This window comes from Magnolia sinica, chromosome 4 (assembly GCF_029962835.1).
Source record: "Magnolia sinica isolate HGM2019 chromosome 4, MsV1, whole genome shotgun sequence".
Taxonomy (NCBI): Eukaryota; Viridiplantae; Streptophyta; class Magnoliopsida; order Magnoliales; family Magnoliaceae; genus Magnolia; species Magnolia sinica.
The window spans coordinates 85,229,697-85,243,442 of record NC_080576.1 but is presented as its reverse complement, the minus strand read 5'-3'; positions in this window follow the sequence as shown (position 1 = coordinate 85,243,442).

Genomic DNA, 13,746 nt, shown 5'->3' with positions numbered 1-13,746 from the left:
GCTTATGACATAGCAGCCCAACTCAAATCCATTCCCGCACAAATATCCATCTGAGAACTCTTATGTATGTCAAGATCGCATCGAGAAATCTTTGCGAAAACATTGAATGATGTACATATCTCCCCTGATGTACCTCCTGAAATGGTGGCAAGTATGATCGGACAACTCCTCGCACCACGAGCCATTACTTTCTCCGATGAGGAGTTACCACCCGAAGGTCACAAATATGGGCGCTCATTAAATATAGCTGTCTGTTATGAGAATTTTAAAATTCCACTCGTACTCATAGACAACGGATCAAGCCTTAACGTTTGCCATTTGAGGACTGTTGAACGATTGGGGATAGAACTGTCTTCCTTCAGGCCCAGCACCATGAGTGTCAGAGCATTTGATAACTCTCGAAGGCAAGTTGAGGCAGAAATCGACATTGAGTTGCAAATCGGACTAGACATGACCCTTGTCACATTTCAGGTCATTGACATTCCTGCCTCTTTAACCTTCTGTTGGGGCGGCCATGGCTCCATGCTATTGGAGCCATCCCATCTACCCTCCATCAAAGGGTTAAATTCCCTTCAGAAAATCGAATCATCTCAGTACTAGACGAGCTAGAAACCATCCTACCAGTGATGGTTAATATCCCAGAAACTAACATCCCAGTGATTGACGTTCAGCACGCCAATGGTGACATATCGTATCACAGTTTCGAGTTCGAAATTGTGAACTCAATCGCCAATCCATGCCCTCTCGCTGCTGAATATGTCATTCCCCCGGCTGAGCGATTAGTTTTGAACTACCGAACTGAATTTCATGAAAAAGGTATAGTAGTAAAGCCAGCACGTGCCAACGTGCAGAGACAGGGACTGGGATATCAACCAACATCAGAAGATTAGGCCACTAGGTCGAAAAAGAGGCAACCGTTCAAATGCACACCCATCAAGTTTATTAAGGCTAGAATAGTCTGCGGTGACACGATGACTTCTCTTGAGGATCACCTCCAGCGGCTCAAACTCACAAAACATTCCAGCCAGGAATCTATTTCGCCACCCATACGATGGGATAAGATCTCAAGACACCAAGAGCACATTCAATGCCAGGGGCAAAACCCCTGGATCCATCACATGAAGCTAGGGGCATGGAAACATGTCCACCTATGGAGGACCCGAGACCAAAGGTGCCCCTTACAAAGGATACAGGCAGGAATGGGGAAGCATCCATCCCCACTCAGTCAAGGAGATACATCCCCACCACCAGCTCAGCAGTACGAGAGCCAGAAGTAGCCCATCCATTGGATCGATAAAAGGAAATGGCCTTCTCTTGACTGGACAGACATCAGGATCCCACTGCAAGGTGAATCGGAGGAACCCGAAGAGCTCCAGCTCCTGAGCGAAGAGATTGAATCAGACTCCGACTCTGAGCCCAGTCCAGCTGACATCATGGTCATCGAGACAGGTGACTCACGGGAACGTATAGAACCGAATAGTAGGATCGAAAGGGGGGAAGAACCAAGCTGGTTAGCCATTTCCTTGACAATCGAATCAGCCGGTAGGCCATCCATGGATGCCGGTCCCAAAAAAATGCCAATGTAAATAGTAGTTGGTACCCTGAATTAGGACAAGACCAATCATGGTTCGCAACACTGTTCTGTTCGGGATCCCTTGGCAACACAAAAAAATCAGAAAATTTTCAAAACACAAAAACATCACATATTCCAAAAAATACAAAAAAAATCAAATACTCCTCAAAATCACAAAACACCAGAAAATTTTCAAAATACAAAAACAATAGAAAAATTTTCAAAAATCATCATGCCAAACACTTCACACACAGTGCCAAAGTTCAAGGTCGACTCATATGATTTCGATTTAGAGTTAGACTTCGAACTCACGGGTTTGGATGAAGCCCTGGATGAGGGAAATGATGATATAGCTCTCGAACTCGAGGACTCTCTCGAAAAGTTCGAAATAAAGGCCAATGTTGTGGTAGACGATTTTGAAATTGTGAACTTGGGATCATCGGAACTCCCCAGAGAGGTACGCATTGGTAGATCATTATCTCCGGAATACAAGCAAAGGATGATGGAATTTCTGACGTCGAGGTTGTCCAACTTTGCTTTCTCTTATGAGGACATGCCAGGGCTTGATGAAGAATTGGTGGTACACCATTTACCAACAAAGCCAGACATGAAGCCTGTCAAGTAAAAGCTGCAAAGAATGAAGCCAGAATGGGCCCTGAAATCCATGATGAAGTCATCAAACAGTACAACGCGGGATTCCTGCTAGTCTCCAACTACCCGGAATGGCTTGCAAATATTGTACCAGTTCCAAAAAAGGATGGTAAAGTCAGAATGTGTATCGACTTTAGGGACCTCAACAAAGCAAGCCCTAAAGACGACTTCCTTCTTCCTCATATCGACACACTGGTGGATAATATTACAGGACACAAGATCTTCTCCTTCATGGATGATTTCTTAGGCTACAATCAGATCAAGATGGCCATCGAAGATCGAGAAAAGACTTCCTTCATCACACCATGGGGAACTTTTTGCTACCGAGTTATGCCCTTTAGACTGAAGAATGCAGGAGCTACATATCAGCGGGCCGTGACTGCCTTGTTCCACGACATGATAAACAAGGAAATGGAGGTCTATGTAGATGATATGATCGTTAAATCTCGCACGATCGAAGGACATTTTGAAGACCTCAAGATGCACTTCAACAGGCTAGAAAAGTTCAAGCTCCGCCTTAACCCGCAAAAATGTGTCTTCAGTGCAACTGGAGGCAAGCTATTAGGCTTCTTCGTCAGTGAAGATGGTATCTGGGTAGACGAAACTAAGACTAAGGCAATCATCGAAATGCCGCCACCTAAGACTGAAAAGGAAATTCGGGGCTTCCTCGGACGGATCCAATATATCAGCCGATTCATCGCACATCTCACTCCCGTCTGTGAGCCCATATTCAAACTTCTCAGGAAGAACTCACCAAAGGAATGGAATGACGACTGTCAAGCGGCCTTCGACAGGATCAAGAAATACCTACTAAATCCTCAAGTGCTCATGCCACCTACCCCAGGTAGGCCACTCCTGCTATATATCTCCGTCGTAGTAGAAGCAATTGGATGCGTCCTCGGCCAGCACGACGACATTGGAAGAAAGGAGCAAGCGATCTACTATCTAAGCCGACGGTTCACAAGTTATGAAGCCAAGTACTCCAATTTAGAGAAGATGTGTCTCACCCTGGTTTGGACAACACAATGTCTACGACAGTACATGATTGCTCACCCAATCCTTCTACTCGCTCGCATGGACCCATTGAAATACTTATTCGAGAAACCAGCACTAATGGGCAGGATCGTAAAATGGCAACTACTGCTTTCAAAATTCGACATCACTTATGTCACTTAGAAAGTAATCAAGGGGCAAGCACTAGCCGACCACTTAGCAGCACGCTCCCTGCCTGACTATTAACCACTGAAGACCTTCTTCCCTAATGAGGATATCCTCCTAATTAAGGAAGAAGAAGAAAGAAAGGTAGGAGAGTGGACGCTCTTCTTCGACGAGGCTGCAAATTCAAAAGGAAGTGGAGTAGGTGCTATACTCTACTCTCCTGATGACGTCCCAATTCCTATAACCAGGCGATTGATATTCCAATGTACTAACAATGTAGCTGAATATGAAGCATGTATCGCTGGTCCAAGAGAAGCCATAATCCTCAACGTGAAGAAGTTACGAGTCTTCGGAGACTCGCAACTCATCATCAACCAGATAAATGGCGACTGGAAGACCAAGGATGAAAAGCTGATCCCGTATCATGTCTACTTAGAGAATCTAACTGAGGAATTCGAAGAGATCATATTTTCTTATATGCCCCGAGCCAATTACCAGTTCGCAGATGCTCTGGCTATCCTCACCTCGATGTTGGAGATCCCAAAAGGAGTTGCTGAATGGGAACTCATCGTCGAACTCCAGGAGGAACCCGCATTCTGCCTACAGATCAACGAGGTTAAACCTCCCGCAAATGATTAGCCATGGTATATCGACATCAAGACATATCTCGAACATCAGAAGTACCTGGAAGGAGCAATATCAGTTGATCGTCGCACTATCTAACGGTTAGCAGCACAGTTCGTGATCACTGGGGGCATCCTCTACAAGCGATCCTTCAACCAAGTCCTTCTCTGTTGTGTGGATGAGACGGAAGCAGCACAGATAATGTCAGAAATCCACGAAGGACTATGCGGTCCACATATGAATGGACATATGATGGTGAAGAAGATCTTACGACTTGGCTACTATTGGCTTACAATGGAGATAGATTGTTGCAAGCACGTCAGGAAATGCTTCAAGTATTGGGAGCATGCGAATCAGATCCATGCACCTACTTTTGAACTCTATAACTTGATGGCACCATGGCCCTTCTTTGTATGAGGGCTAGATATCATCGGCAAGATCAGCCCTAAAGCTTCAAACAGGCACGAATACATCCTGATGGCAGTAGATTACTTCACAAAATGGATAGAGGCAACATCCTACACCACCATTGCAGCACCTCATGTGGTCACGTTTATGAAGAACAAAATCATTAGCCATTATGGGATCCCTCAGGCCATTATTACTGATAACGGAACTCTGTTCGTCAATAAAAGGATGGGCGATTTTCTCGACAAATTCAAAATTCAACGCCATCGGTCAAGTCCCTATCGTCCTCAAATGAATGGTGTGGTCGAAGCTGCAAATAAGACCATCATCCGCATACTGGAGAAAATGGTGAAGACTTATTGAGACTGGTCGGAGATGCTTCCTTACGCACTTTGGGCTTACCAGACGTCTCTACGGTCTGCTACAGGCGCAACTCCATATGAGCTCACATACCGAATGAAAGCGGTGTTACCAGTTGAAATTGAAATCCCATCACTCCGAATACTGCTGGAAAGCAAAGTCGAGGAAGGAAAGTGGCAACAAGCAAGGTACAATCAACTGCATTTAGCAGACGAAGCGCTAAACCACTGCCAATATTATCAAAGAAGGATTGCTTGGGCCTAGAACAAGAGGGTTTAGAAGAGAAGTTTTAAGGTCAGTGACATGGTTATGAAGCGTATCTTACCACTGCACCTACCAGATCCCAGAGGAAAGTTCAAACCTTCATGGGACGGACCGCTGATCATTCGAGAAGTACTCCCATGAGGTGCTCTTTGGCTCACCAATCTGAAAGGAGAAGATCTCCTTGAGCCCATCAACGCTGATAACGTGAAGATCTATCACAGGTAACCATACCAAATCTTGTCAATGATTACAATCGCAAAGCTGTATCCACTACTTTTCCACTAAAAATAAAATAAAAATATCCGCCACCTCTCATCAGAAACACCCGTCATCCCTCCCATGAAAAAAGAGAAGAGAAAACAAAACGCACAAAAAAAGGAAGAAACAAAAAAAAAGAGAGAAACAAAAAAAAAAGAAAAGAAGAAAAGATAAGAAGTCTCACAAAAAAAAGAAAAAGAAAAAGAGAAGACCGGGAAGGAGATAGGTCCATCCCACATAATCAAACCAATAGCAGCTTACGACTGTACTCAAAGACAAGGACAGGAAGGAAACCAATTGGCCGATAAGGAAGTCTCTCCGTCTCTTCCAGCACTCCAAAAAGGGGGGGGGGGGGGCAAGGTGAAAACCCGAAAGGGCACCTCGAGTAAAAACAGCAGGCATGTAGGCATGTAGCAGACTTGGTGAAAACCTGAAAAGGCGACAAGGGTAAAAAGAGCACACCTGCCAAGAGGCAGGCAAGAGCAAAAACTCGGGACATGGTGAAAATTTGAAAGGATGCCATGGGCAAAAATGACGAGAAAGCCAGTCGTGGTGAAAACCTAAAAAGGTGCTACGGGCAAAATGGCTAGAAATAAAAAAACAAAAACAAAAGCATAGGTACAGAAGAAGCCGAGACAACAAACACTACGATAAGGTACAAAGAAAGATCAACTTCAGATCAATACTTTATCAAACTCTGCTCAAATCCAAGGGACACGATCCTAAATACCCTCTCAGGGAACCGAGATCCCAATTGTATAATCTAGACTATTGCATACAACATGGGCCGAGCCCAATACTCCGATCCTAATCATCCAAAGCACAAATCCAAACACAAGCAGGCACTGGCTAATTTGGCATAAACAAAATTTTCCCTTAAAGTCTTTTTCATTTAAGTACACTGTTTCTTTCCTTATAAAAAACAAAAAAAAAAAGATTTCCTTCATGCATACAGGACAAACAGCTGATCAGAACCAGGGACCCTAGGTAAGCTCCTATCCCTCGTACATCGACAATCTCTACCTGAGCCTCTCTATCTCTATGCGCAAGTAGAAGACCTCGTCCCTTTCCAGGCGATGTGCAGCAAGCATGCTCTCATCATATCGTCTCCCTATAGCTAGCCGGCGGGCCATGTCCTCACAAGATTGGCGAAGAACGATGATCTCAGAGATAAGGTGGTCGTGTGTCACGAGCAAAAAGGATGGATCAATGAATGGTCGCTCCTCAAATGTCTCAGAAGAATCATCAACACACGTGGAAGACGAAGCGGTGTCACCAACCATATCCCAATCAGCAGCCTCGTCTGACAAGTGCCAATTGGGGACCTGACAATAGAGCGACTGCTCCGCTACCCACCGCTGGTATGACACTGTCGCCACGGGAGGAGCCCAAGACTCAAGATCTAAAGCTGTCGCATCTAAGTAGCCCTGTAAGGAAATTCAGACTCATCTATACAAAGCAGTCAAATAAGGAGGAAGATGGGCATGCCCAAATCCAGAAAAGGCAAAGTCTGGAATATTCTACCAGAAGCCGAACTGCCGGAGGAAGCACACATGATAGTAAGAGCAGTACCCTCGAAGTCCTAGCAACAGTAAAGAAGTGCGAGCGGCGCTACAAATCAGTGGTGTGCGATAGAGCCAGGGAGCCTCCCAACTGATCTCCCACCCTCACAACTGAGAAAGCATATGGTGATACAATAACTCAGTGGCCTCAGCACCTGAAGGAAGGCCATCAAGTAACAGGGATAGCACATCACCGTGACGAGAATTTGGCCATAGGAGTAGAGGAGTCATGAATAGGTGCTCCCACAACCATACCTGTGAGAAAACACAAGTCAAGTTCAAAATGCAAGCAAATAACAACGCCAAGCAAGGGAAAGGAAAAGAGCGGAGAACACCTGAAGGAATGAGCAACAGCCCCGGAGGATACAGGTGTGTCCAAGTGACGGAACCCAGTCATATAAAGCTACACTCAACAGTCGTCAGTCTTGACAAACTCAGTGGAAGTGGAGGACCTCCTGAAAGCCCAAGGAACCCAACTCGAAGATCTTGGACTCAGTCAAGCTCTCTATCCAGAGATGCAGTTGCTTAGAACAGGTGCCACATGGCTGCAACCGACAAGTCCGGATAGGCACGCCCTCAACAAGCTGGAACCCAGGATCTGTAGGTGAATCATCAAAAATGGGCATCCCCTCATCCAAAAGATCTATCTCATGGTGGCGAAAGAAGCTAAACTCGCCCATCACATCTCGCAAGGTGTCCTAAAAAGACGCAACAGATGGGCCCGAACTGCCAACGACCACTACGTCAGAAGTAGTCTGAAACGCACAAGCCCCGAGAGCCGCAGCACCTAAAGTATCCCAGTAGCTGACAGGACCTCTACCCTGGATCCCAATAGTAACCGATTGTCCCATCATGACCTTGAAATCCATGCCAAAAAATCTGATCCAGGCCATCTGCAAGAAATCCATCACTCACCAAATCCAAACCACTAGGGCCACCAAAGTAGAGCCCGCCATCCATCAGGACCTGATCCATCCCATCCGCACCATCCACCATCACCATGCTATCATCTACGTCACCTATAACCATCAATCCACCAACCAAATCATCTGACATCATCCTCACACCATCCTCACCATCAAACCCATCTATCCTCATCGTATCAACATCTATAAATCCTAGTGGCCCATTTGGTGTGGACCCATCAAAAGCATCCAATCCAATCAACCCATCCCCGTAACCACCATTGTTGGAGGAAGGATCCAAGCCATAAATAGCATTTACTTCTTCAAAAGAACCCATCACTCCTTCACCTACCGCCATCAATCCATCCATAAATGGATCTCCTCCACCATTTATGGGCCCACCTACCTCTCCACCATTAATAAATCCATCAATCCCCTCATCATGATCATCCATAATAGCCCTAAAAAAAGGGAAAAGAAAAGACAAAAGAAGAAGAGGACAAGGGAGAAAAGACAAGAGAGGAAGGGACAAAGGAAGATGATCGGACGGCCAGGGCAGGACGAAAATATCAGAAGAGAGACAAAAAGAATGAATAGAGAAGAAAGGGACTTACTGGAAGAAAACATAGATGGAGGCGGTAATTGGATTACCGTTAGCGGAACTCGAAGCACCGTTGCAGGTACTGACATCTCTGCATCACTACAGCACCTGACGGGACAGACAGAACGAGTAAAAGTCATCGGGCAGTAGTCCGACTATCGCTCGGGCCCACTTTCAGGTGAAATTTGGGCAGGGTCCACTACAGAAGGCTGGGACCAAGGAACGCACATCCACGTGCTCAATTGGAATTGTAAAAGCAATCAAGAAACGATCCAAGAAGGCAACGTTGAATAACTGAAGTTTTATATAAACATGGGATTACAAAGCTAAGGATACATGATTACATGATATAATGAACTAGTCATCGTCAGGGAGATAAGCATCTGTATCCTTGTGACGAAAGTGAGGCCCTAAAATTCCTCCTCCAACAAAATGCGCGCCTCCACCTGAAGCATATCCAGGCTGTAGAATCGGACCAATGCTGTATTGCTCACACTAGGAGCTATACTCTCTCTCTGGATCAACGAAGGCATTGGCATCAAAACCCTCCAAGGCAGCAGTCAACTCCCTCTCAGGCACCGATCTCCAATCAGATGGACCAAATGATGGACTAAGCGGAACCAATGGGCTACCAGTCAACTGCCAAAAGAGTCTCTCTCCAAGATACCATTTCGTCACATGAGGGTCCTCTAGAATATGACGCCACCGCGAGGCCTGAAAGGCCTCCTGAGCTCCGGGAGTAAGTGCCACATTCGATTGGGAATACGACCTGGTGTGAAACTGTAAAAAGAAGAAAAGTCAAGGGTCAAAAGATAAACAAAAAGTAACATATAGGTAACACAAGGCAAGACAAACCACTCACATCATTAGGGATAAGGGCATCGATGTTCTACCTCTAGGCGAAATCAGAAAATAAGTGTGTGCGGCTACAGTTATCCTTGTACCACAGCATTATGCGAGAAAAGGGAGGCGAATGATTAATCAAGGTAGGCGCTAGATGGGGAAAATGATACAAAAAGCAGACCTGCGCAAGATCGCAATCAGAAAAGGCATACCAGACTATCCCCAGGGAGATTAATGTGGAAGGGACATCAAGAAAGTACCTCAATGACTAGATAAAAGCCAGTCAAAGATCGGTAGATGCAGCAGCTAGCCTTGTCCAGCCCTTCGTACAAATGGGCAAGGAGGGCTGCATTGTAGTTGTACGACGTGGGAAAGGTGATATCCGCCATGAGCAATAACAGACGAGAACTCACAAGCTCATTCCCATGGCAGAAGATCATCTCTCCCATGGTATACAAAATCAGAGCACGGGCTTTCACCACGGCCGGTTTTGATACCGCGTCTCGCGCATTGATCCGATACCCTGGCTAAGAGATGTGAGCCGGTGTTTATTTCGAAGAAAACGCCGCGCGTTTGTAATCCCAAGAGAATCTCTACAACATGTCCCATCAATCAATTAATCAATCCATCAATCAATCACTTCATGTCAAGTACACATCACCTTTCACCCCATCCCCAAGCAACCAACAAGTCAACTCTTTCTCACCCTCTCTCTTACACAACCATACATGTCAAGTACACATCACACATCAATCACCCTTTCACCCATCACAGCCATCCCTCACTTCTCTTACAACCCTTTCTCTCTCTCTCTCATTTCTCAACACAACTCCCAAGCTAGCAAACACAACCCACGTCCATGCATTCCAAGAGAGAAAAATGACTTTGTGTGGCCCACCTTTCCCATCCCATAAACTTTCATCCTAGCCATCCATCTCTCATCACCCTCCATCAAAGTGGAGCACAAGGAGACCAGCTTTCCAATAGATCAAGAAGATCGAACGGTGGGTGCTTCTATAGGATAGATTTTCATATTTTTATGATGGGCCAAGTGAGGCCTATCGATTGATGGTATGGATCTCACTTTGGACCCTAGGTGTGGTCGATGGCCCACCTTGATTCTCATGATCATTCCATGATGGGGCCATTCTCCATGGACCTCACCATGATGTTTAATTTCCTTGCATAAGAAGGGGTCATCTAGACCTTCCATTTTGGTGAAGAAGGGATCTCCACCGTTGATTTTGGATTTGGTGGGCCCACATGTATTTGGGACCCACTTGATGTTTGATTGAATGCAAGGGAGGGCTCATAGTGGCGGAGCCCTCTATCACATGTGTCCCTCTCTCTCTCTCTCTTTTTCTTTTTATTGTATGCGATGATGTGGCCATGTGGCCCACTTGGATGGACCCCACTTTAATGTATGTATTTCCCATGCCCTCCAACCCCTTCTTTGGTGACCCACATCCATAGGTGGGGCCCACCTCAACGTATGTATTATGTCCAGACTGTCCAGCGTTTAGGGACGCTGGACGTTGAATGAAAATCACAAATATGAGCTTAGTGTAAGACGTTTGGGGTGGCCACTTATATAGGCCTCACCTTGATGTATGTATTTAATCCACGCCATCCATCCTTTTCCTCATACCACTTTAGGTGTTGAGCCAAAAAATGGGGCCAATCCAATCTTCTGGCAGGCCATAGCATATAAAACAGTGGTTTCTACCGTTGAAAACCACCCTGCCATTTCTATACACCGAAAAAATCAGATATTGGGCTTGTTCGGCTTGTTTTGAACCATGGAAGCTAGTGGGCGGGGTGGATTTTGCCGGTGTGGGCCCCACCTGAGAAAAACATCAGAAAAACTCACTTTTTCAAAAAAAATAAACAAAATACAGACAGCAGCATTGCTGCTGCTGCTGTCAGAGGCACAGGCAGCGCCTTCTGTGCTGGTGGGTGAACGAGGAGGGACCCACGATCCCAGCCGTGGGCCCCACCATGATGTTTGTTCGTCATCCAACCCGTTCATTAGGTGGGCCACTCCCAAAAGTGGGCCCCCTCTAAAGCTCAGGTGGCCCACGTCATCAGAAACGGTGGGGTGAACCATCTGCCCTTGAAACCCATTTTGGGTTCACAGAAGTTTTGGATCATTACAAAATTTGTTTTTCCTCAACATCCAGGTCTGCGTGACCTTATCGACTATTTAGATGGCAGATAAAAATTACGGTGGGCCCCACATGGGACCCCAAGATGTATGTGTTCTACCCTCACCGTCCACAGCAGTGGACAGTGGAGCCCTCTATGATGTATGTGTTCTACCCTCACCATCCACAGCAGTGGATGGTGGCAAGCCACCATGATTTATGTGTTTTATCCGCACCGTCCACACTTAGATGGTGGGACCCACCATGATGCATGTGCTGCATCCAAGCTGTCCAACCATTTGAAAGCTCATTTTATGGCATGAGCTAAAGAATGAGTCAGATCCAAAGTTCAAGTGGACCCCACCATTTTAAGTAATGGACAATGACGTCCACTGTTCAAAATTTCTAAGGGCCATAGTAGTTCCCTATTAAGCTGATATTGTTTCCACTTCATCTATCATTATGTTAATTTATGAACAGTTCGGATGGGAAATATATGTTATGGTGGACCTTAGGAATTTTAATGGTGGAAACCATTATCACCACTCTTATTTGGTTGTGGCCCATTGATGTACATATGGGGCCCAATTGGTGTGACTCATCTGATATACATAAGGCCCTTGTGATTAGGCCATCTTGATGTATTTGTGGCCCATATTTATGGCCCGTTGTTGAGGCCCACCTTGATGTGTATGAGGCTATTGTTGAGGCCCACCTTGATATGAATGTAAGGCCCATGTTATGAGGCCCATTCGATGTATTTGTGGCCCGTTATTGAGGCCGACTTTGATATATACATGAGGCTCATGTGTTTAGGTCCATCTTGATGCATTTATGGCCCGTTGTTGAGGCCCACCTTGATATATACATAAGGCCCATGTGATTAGGCCATCTTGATGTATTTGTGGCCCATATTTATGGCCCGTTGTTGAGGCCCACCTTGATGTATATGAGGCTGTTGTTGAGGCCCACCTTGATATGAATGTAAGGCCCATGTTATGAGGCCCATTCGATGTATTTGTGGCCCGTTGTTGAGGCTGACCTTGATATATACATGAGGCCCATGTATTTAGGCCCATCTTGATGCATTTGTGGCCCGTTGTTGAGGCCACCTTGATATACATGGGGCCCATGCTGTGAGGCCTATTTGATGTATTGGAGGCCCATGGGAAGTACATAAGGCCCATTGAATGTGATTCCACCGTGGTGTATGTGTTGACCTTTATGGTGGGTTGTGCCTTGGGAGCAATATTGGTTTGACGTCCACATTGTAAGGATAATGTTGGTTAAATGTCCGCATTGTATCTCTCCTTAGGGCCCAGTGATAAGCCCATACTTGTTATGTGTAAGCCGTCTAGGCCCATCTGCATTGTAATGTTAGTCCATTACTTTATAACATGCTTAGTGTAGCTCCATGATTCATGCCCATACGCATCATATGTATGCTTTATATGAGGAATGTTTGATCATAGCATAAGCCGTTGGGCTGAAACATTTACGGGACTCCTTATGAGATGGAGTGCCCCACATAATCGCATGGTACGCGCAGGATTGCCGCATGATTGTACGGTGTGACTCATGTATCTCGCATACGTGTGACTTGATCACTGCACGCCCTAGTGACATCAGGGCCGTGGCCTCCACAGGCACATCGTGGATGGTCGTATCGGATACCGAAAATATCAGCTCTAGCATTGTGGGCACTTAGGATGTACTTGGGTGAAAATTTCAGAACCTTTTTGGTACCAGGAGATGCTCCAACGTCTAGACCGAGTGGATACACGAGCGCCTGAGTGCCAAATACCAGTAGGCTACGGTTCCCAATGTGTCGTGGTCGGTTGGAAGGGGGTGTGGCCTTATCCGCCCGAGTGAGGGGATTATAAGCTAGGCTGAGTTTGACTAGCTCGCAAATGAGTCCGCTATCAACGAGCCGGGTAGGTATTGGCAGACTACTAGTCAGGCAGATAGTGTGGTCTCTTCCACTTGCTTGACTGTGCAGCTAGGGAGGAGACAGTCAGTGTGAGGTGTATTAGACCCTGGTGATATCCCAAGAGGAACTGTACTGATATGTGTACTTGATGAGGACTGGCATGCTTGCTTTGCATCTCGCATATGACATTTGGCTACATAGGCCTCGCATCGTATGGTCTTGGTATGAGTGATAGCATTCATGCCTTGCATCACATAGCTTTGGTACAGCTGATAGCATTCATGGATTTACCACGTATTTCCACATTACTCTGATATTGTAAACTTGGCGCTTGCCTTGTGCACACACTTACACCACCCTCTAAGGTTTTGTAAGCTTATGCACGACCGTTGCGTATAGGTGTCATTGGACAGCAGCAGCGTTGAGGCAGGAGCGTGCATCTGATCATTTTGGAGTTTTTTTTAT